This window comes from Drosophila biarmipes, chromosome X (assembly GCF_025231255.1).
Source record: "Drosophila biarmipes strain raj3 chromosome X, RU_DBia_V1.1, whole genome shotgun sequence".
Taxonomy (NCBI): domain Eukaryota; kingdom Metazoa; phylum Arthropoda; class Insecta; order Diptera; family Drosophilidae; genus Drosophila; species Drosophila biarmipes.
In genome coordinates this window covers 16,201,921-16,207,920 of record NC_066611.1, presented here as the reverse complement: position 1 = coordinate 16,207,920, position 6,000 = coordinate 16,201,921, and the positions used below count along the sequence as shown (strand labels likewise).

Below are 6,000 nucleotides of genomic sequence, written 5' to 3'. Positions count from 1 at the left end.
TGAAAAACCGCCCTTGGAAACCGCTTAAGGAGCAAGGACTTCGACACACGGCAGGACGACAAAACGGGACACTCGCCTGGTCCGATTTTGGTTTTTGGGTTTTACTTTCTTGTTTTTTTTTTTTTGTGTCGGTCCTGGTCGTTTGTCGGTTTTTATGGCTTTTTGATTTGCTATTTCTGGTAGCAAATGATCAAAAATTGAATGAAATTGTTATTTTCAAGTGGAACATGTCCTTTTTAACAACCCAGCAGAAAGGAGCGAGAGCCTTTCAAGATTGAGGGCTTCGACATGGCAGTTTGGTTGCGGGTTGTTAGCCTTAATAAGAGGCATCATCTGTCGGTGGGTGGACTTTTTGATTCCGCCGCTTCACTCCCTCAATTTATACTTTTTCTTCTGCCTTATATATGTTGGGGCTGCACTTAATTCTTCATTTCCATATCCATAGTCGTTTCATTTGGAAATTGAAAAATTTCCGAGCGATAAAACTTTACCCTGCCCATTGCCAAGACGCCCGAAGAGTCGACAGCGATTCACATGTGAGTACTTTCAGGTGCCGTCTCCACGGCAATGACAATGAAATGCTCCGGGACCGAAAACAATTAAAATATTTGCTTAAATTACATTTACACATTTGTGTCCTTGCCTTTTTTTGGGGGGGGGGGGGGGGGGGGGGGGGGGCGGGCGAGTGGAATGGGTTGAACGGCGGGCTAGGTCTTCTGCGGATTCTCCTTTCTGTCTTGGCGGATTGTCGAGGCTCTCACATGTGTGTGCGGATTCCAAACGAACTCCCAGCGAACACAATATTAATTATGAATTTATGATACAATATTTATTGGCCATAAAGCCCAGCAGGCGCCCCGAAAATCAAGAGCCACCCCCGCACCGGATGTGGTTTTTCCACGGGCGGCGTAAGTAGTGTCCACTGCTTAACCCACTGAGGCGGCGCTAATGAACTTTTGTCATCGCCAGCACACATGGCCAACATGTGGGTTAAGTCGCCCCGACGGGGGGATAGTGGAATAGTATAGCTCTCGATACTAATGAAAATCAATTGGGCATCTGCGCTGAGGGTCTTTAATCGAACTTGATGATTAAACCTAATAAAAGATAAGTGGAGCTGGGCATGAAAGTGATTTGAAGTTTTTGAGCACTATAAAAAACGAACCTCTAAAGTATGTAAGAGCTTAAATATAATCGAATTTTGTAAAATATTAATTATAAAAACTGAAATATATATCATAACTTTTTTTATAATTAATTGCATTCGCAATTTTTTATTTGAAAATGTAATAAGTTAAAATTAACATCTTTAAGAATGGTTACTTTTTCAAGAACAATTCCTTGCATTTTTAAGAACATCCGTTCTCAATTTATTTGTTCTGTATTTCTCTAGTTGAATAGGTACTAATATTTTGAATATATATATAATATACAGGCAGGTAATTTGCATTTGCAATGTTGCTTTTTAAAATAAATTAAGAATGATTATTTTTCAAGAACTTTTCCTTGCATTTTCAAGAACATTTGTTCTTAATTTCTTCATCCTATATTTTTCCGGATGTAAAGGTACTAATATTTGAAATTATTATCAAAATTATCGGCAGGTCAGAAAAGGTCAATCGGAGCAAACTTTTAATTGCTGCGCTCGAGTGTTTGGCTTTTTATTATATTTTATTTTGATGGCATTCCGTTCGCCTCGCCTGCCACTCCGCCAGTCAGTCCATTTGTCAATTTGTCCGCTCCTCCGTTTGGCCGGTCTTGTTTGGCCATGTTTTATGTGTTTCGTTTCCATTGAAAACCCCAAAGAGCCGAAAAAACGAGCAGCCACAAAAATTATTTGTAAACGGCGGCTGTGACAATTTTTTTTATTTCACTTCTTGTTGGTTTTTTTTTTTTGAGTTTTTTGGTTCATCCCATTCCGTGGAAGTTGCTGGGCCACTAAAACAAACCAAAAACAAGCCGGTGAAAAAATTAATTGGAAATTTTTATGTCTCAAACATGTTGTAAGCGCTGAGCGGCAGCGGCGGCAACAGCAAGTTCGAGGTTAATTGTTTGATTTTCTAACAAAAAATATAAATAATTTTTAAGGCCAATCTCATGAGAGCGCTACCTGAGACGACGAGACCACAGGAAATGTTTGGATTGTTTTCTGTTGATTTTTCGGCCTTTGTCCCGGGCCTGTTACAAATTTCTCGGACCGCGTTTCCGGAGAGTGTAAGTAAACAACAGCAAGCACCGGCATGCAAATCACTGGGAAAAGGTTTGACCCGGCCCCGAAAAGGTGACCCAAAGCGGATGGTGACCCATGGCCCTCTTCGAGGAATTTTGCAAAGAACATATAGTATAGCCCCCAATTTGGTGTTGGGCAAGGGTTAATTGATCGTCTGGCTTTAATTTAAATTCGGCTTTTACCCACATTCGGCGCAAACGTGCCTTATTTATTTTAACATTTTATTCGGGACACCTGATATGATCTTAAGTGTGGCAATAATATTCGCAATGTGTTTAATTATTGCAATAAAAATAGTTTGCCAAATTCGCACTTTCGACCATGAGTTGTATACGTTTTTTAGTCAACTATGTTTAAACTATTATTACTGAATTAAACATGAGTTATCATTAAAAATTAAACACTTACAGAGTTTACTAAACTTAAGCTCAAAATGGCATAGTTTTTTTTTTTAATATTTGCGAAAAAGTTGTCCCAAAACGTATGTTCAAACACCCATAACATGACCATTTCTTCTCCGATTTAAGAGTGGCATACATCAAAAAGCTTATGATTTAAATATCTAAAAAACTGCATTTGAATTAGAAATTCCGATTTTTTTCACTTTTTATTCCTATTTTTATGAAGATCAAAATTTGAAGTAAAATGCATCAAAAATTGTGTATCGAGATATTGATACCGGATTAAACTGCTAAGCGAGCTGAGAAGTTTAAGGTATAGCATACTATGATCCGACTGATTTTGACCCAGTTATGGTGTGCGAAAGTTGGGTATGGTGACCCAAAAAATCAGGGGTGACCACGACGTGTGATTGCTGTAAATCAAAAATCGATAAGCCAGCGCACCCAAGTAAAAGCTTATTTTCCGATTGTCCACTATGCAACTCTGGTTCTCAAGTGATATTAATATCGATGGTGTTCGATCGATCGTAAGTCGATTCCACCATAGCCCCCATTAGCAGGAAGCTTTCATCAGTCGATGTTTGGATTGATCTAGAACAGCAAGTGTCCCATTTAAAATCGCGAGTGGGAAACCGGAGTGCCAGTGTTTACAGCAAGTGCTCCAAAAACGATCCCTGGTGGGTGCCCGATAGACGCGTCGCCGAAACCCGATACGATCGGCTCTCCTAGTGCAAAAATTCCAGCGAAATCTGTCGCCCAGGCAATCGGTTTGCAAGTGTTCAATTGGGTCGCAGCCCCACGACTCGGAGCTGGGGTGTTAGAAATGCCATCTAAGCGATGGCGCCACCAGTGACACACACTCGTTTCTGTCTGAGATTTTGAGGCTCCTGCCCCGGCTCCTGCTCCTGGTTTTTCTGGTCCTGCAACAAGATCTTCCCTGAGTCCCCAGCTTCCCTGGCTTGTCCATTGTCAGTTTTTCAGACGCCACGTGCTTTGTTACTTGCCTCTTTTTTTTTGGTAAGGATAATGGGTTTGGAGAAGTGGAGAAGGCGTCTACGATTTCCTGTCCCTGGGGAATTGTTTTCCCCTTGACTAGAAAAAAAAGAGGCGACGAATACTCGATAGTTGAACAGGCCGATCAAACAGATTTATCTACTTTGCATAATGCCCAAGAGCTACGCAGGTTTTTAGAGGCTATTTCAGTTCATTTAATAGATATAGTATTTTATTTATATTATTAAAAATACTTTAAAGCTAAATATTATATGTAAAGCAGGCATTAAATGAATTTTTTATTATTTTATTTTATTTTATTTTAAATGTGAAGTTCTAAAAATAACTAATATATTTTATTTAAATATTTACAGATCTTACGAGGAGATTCGCTGAACATTATACATTTCAACCGAACTTCAAAATAAAAAAGATATATTTCGAGCACCCCAACTAACTAAAGATACTTCAAGTTTTTGGCTGATCTCATGAAAAGCCTTTAGGCCATTTTATTTATAAGGTAAGTGAAATGTAAGACCCCAAAACCTAGTGCGTAGCGTATTAATTCCCCGGCAGCAGCCTCTTTTGTGAATGACTCTCGGTTAAATTTCGGTTTTGGCCAGCCAGTTGGCAAGTCCTCCAGCAAGTTGGTTGTTTCGGAATTGTTTATTTAACTCGCAGCTCTTCCGGCTGCTACTGGCTGGGCTTTATGGTTATGGATACAGTAGCCCAGAGCTTCGGAGGCTCGGAGCTCCAGAGCCGCAGAGTTCCCGAGTTTCGGGCAACAGCGATCGCAGGGAGCAACAGTAGCAATGAATTTGCATGTAGTACATGAAAACCGTGATCTCCAATTTGTTGTTGGCCAGGTCTGGGTAGCGAGGATAGTGGCACGGGGAACGGGGGCTCGAGGATCGGAGATCGGGATCGGTCTTTTGGGTCTGGCATGGCGTTGCTTCGAATTGGTTACAGGGCCGTACTTAGCTACATGCCAAAAAAAGTTTTGTAACATTATTTTAAGGTGCCGGCTTTGCGACTGCATTTGCAAGCTTGCTTCTTTGATCCGCTGCTTTTCTGCTTGCCAGATTGCCAGCCGGGACACTGAGAAAAAATCGTTTTACAATTTAGAAAACATACAAAAGTTTTCTTGCTGACTCAAAATCTATTTGCCAAGAGAGTTGCCACTTAGCTAATTTTTGAGATGATTAACTTTGTGGCAACCATACAAATATTTTTGAAAAATATGAAAAATAAGTTAGTTAAAAATATACATTTGTTACAAATTAAATAACCCTTGATGGCAAGGTTTCTGTTTATAAGACCCTATTTAAAATTTTAAGAGTTACCAGACTTTTAAGTATGGTTAAGAGCTGCCAGACTTTTAAGTATGGTTAACATATCGATCTGGCAGGCCCAAGTCCAGCTTTCCTCAAGCCTAATTACGAATTTGTACCTATTTTTTTTATAAATTTCAATACTCTTTCTTTCTAAATATTTATAAAAGTAAAGCTTTATTAGATCTGGCAACTAGAGGGTATTTTTTTCCTGTGCACTTTGGCTGGCTCGTTGCAAGTTGTCAAGCTTGCCATGGCAAATTTGCGATCAAGCGACAACAACAGTGACAACAAGAGCCTGTGACGGGACGCCCAATGTCCCAGTGTCCTGCTGTCTTCCCTCCCCCCGTCGATTTAACCCACCCCCGGTGCCTTCTTAACCCCCCAGGCACCCCGAGTACCCAGAATCCCAACCATTTCCATATGCAACACACTCAGTGTGATCTGTGAGCCAGGCTTCTTGGGTTTCAGCGCTGTACATCACGTCGCCTTGTTTGCCATCGCAGCTCCAGGCGGACAAAAACCTCTCTCTGGGGTCCCAAAAGCTAAGGAAAATCCCCGCCAAGCCCCCGCTATCAGTAGAGACCAGCTCCACCCCAACCAAAGAGGGGCCTGAACTTTATTGACCATATTGATTGCTGCTGTATTGATCGCTTGTTGCTGATAACAAACAAATGGCCAGGGGGCACAGTGGGAGCCAGAGATGCAAGGGTTTGACACACCAGGCGAGACACATTTTTTTGCGCTCACTGTTTGCTTTATGATGATGAGCTGCGGCTGTCTAACGAAGTAGTTTATGCCTTAATTCTGGAAACATATAGGAATTTATAGGAAAAATATAAATCGAACTAATACCAGTTCTAACAAATCAATTTGAAACTTTTATCAAAAAAAATCAAAAAAGATAACTTTATTTTTGTAATTCCCATACTTAAAAGCAATTCACGAATTCTGTGTCCACCGAAAAATTGTTTTTAATTGTACTTAATTTTAATAAATAAATAAATAAATATTTAAAATGAAAATAGCTCTTTAAAATGTCTTG

At 40.2% G+C, this 6,000-nt stretch overlaps 1 protein-coding gene across 3 annotated transcripts in view; it reads left to right on the top strand.

Moving 5' to 3' along the window:
* Nucleotides 1-3,209: 3,209 nt before the first annotated feature.
* The window catches only part of LOC108021986 (uncharacterized), a 48,016-nt gene continuing 45,225 nt past the window's right edge, over nucleotides 3,210-6,000 (top strand). For 2 of the 3 annotated variants that reach the window (XM_050888680.1, XM_044093096.2), the window contains exons 1-2: nucleotides 3,210-3,308; nucleotides 3,999-4,144. The gene's annotated coding sequence lies outside the window, so the exon portion shown is untranslated. Of the gene's footprint in view, nucleotides 3,309-3,631; nucleotides 3,649-3,998; nucleotides 4,145-6,000 lie in introns of those variants that run through there. The other variant, XM_050888674.1, reaches the window with a different exon arrangement.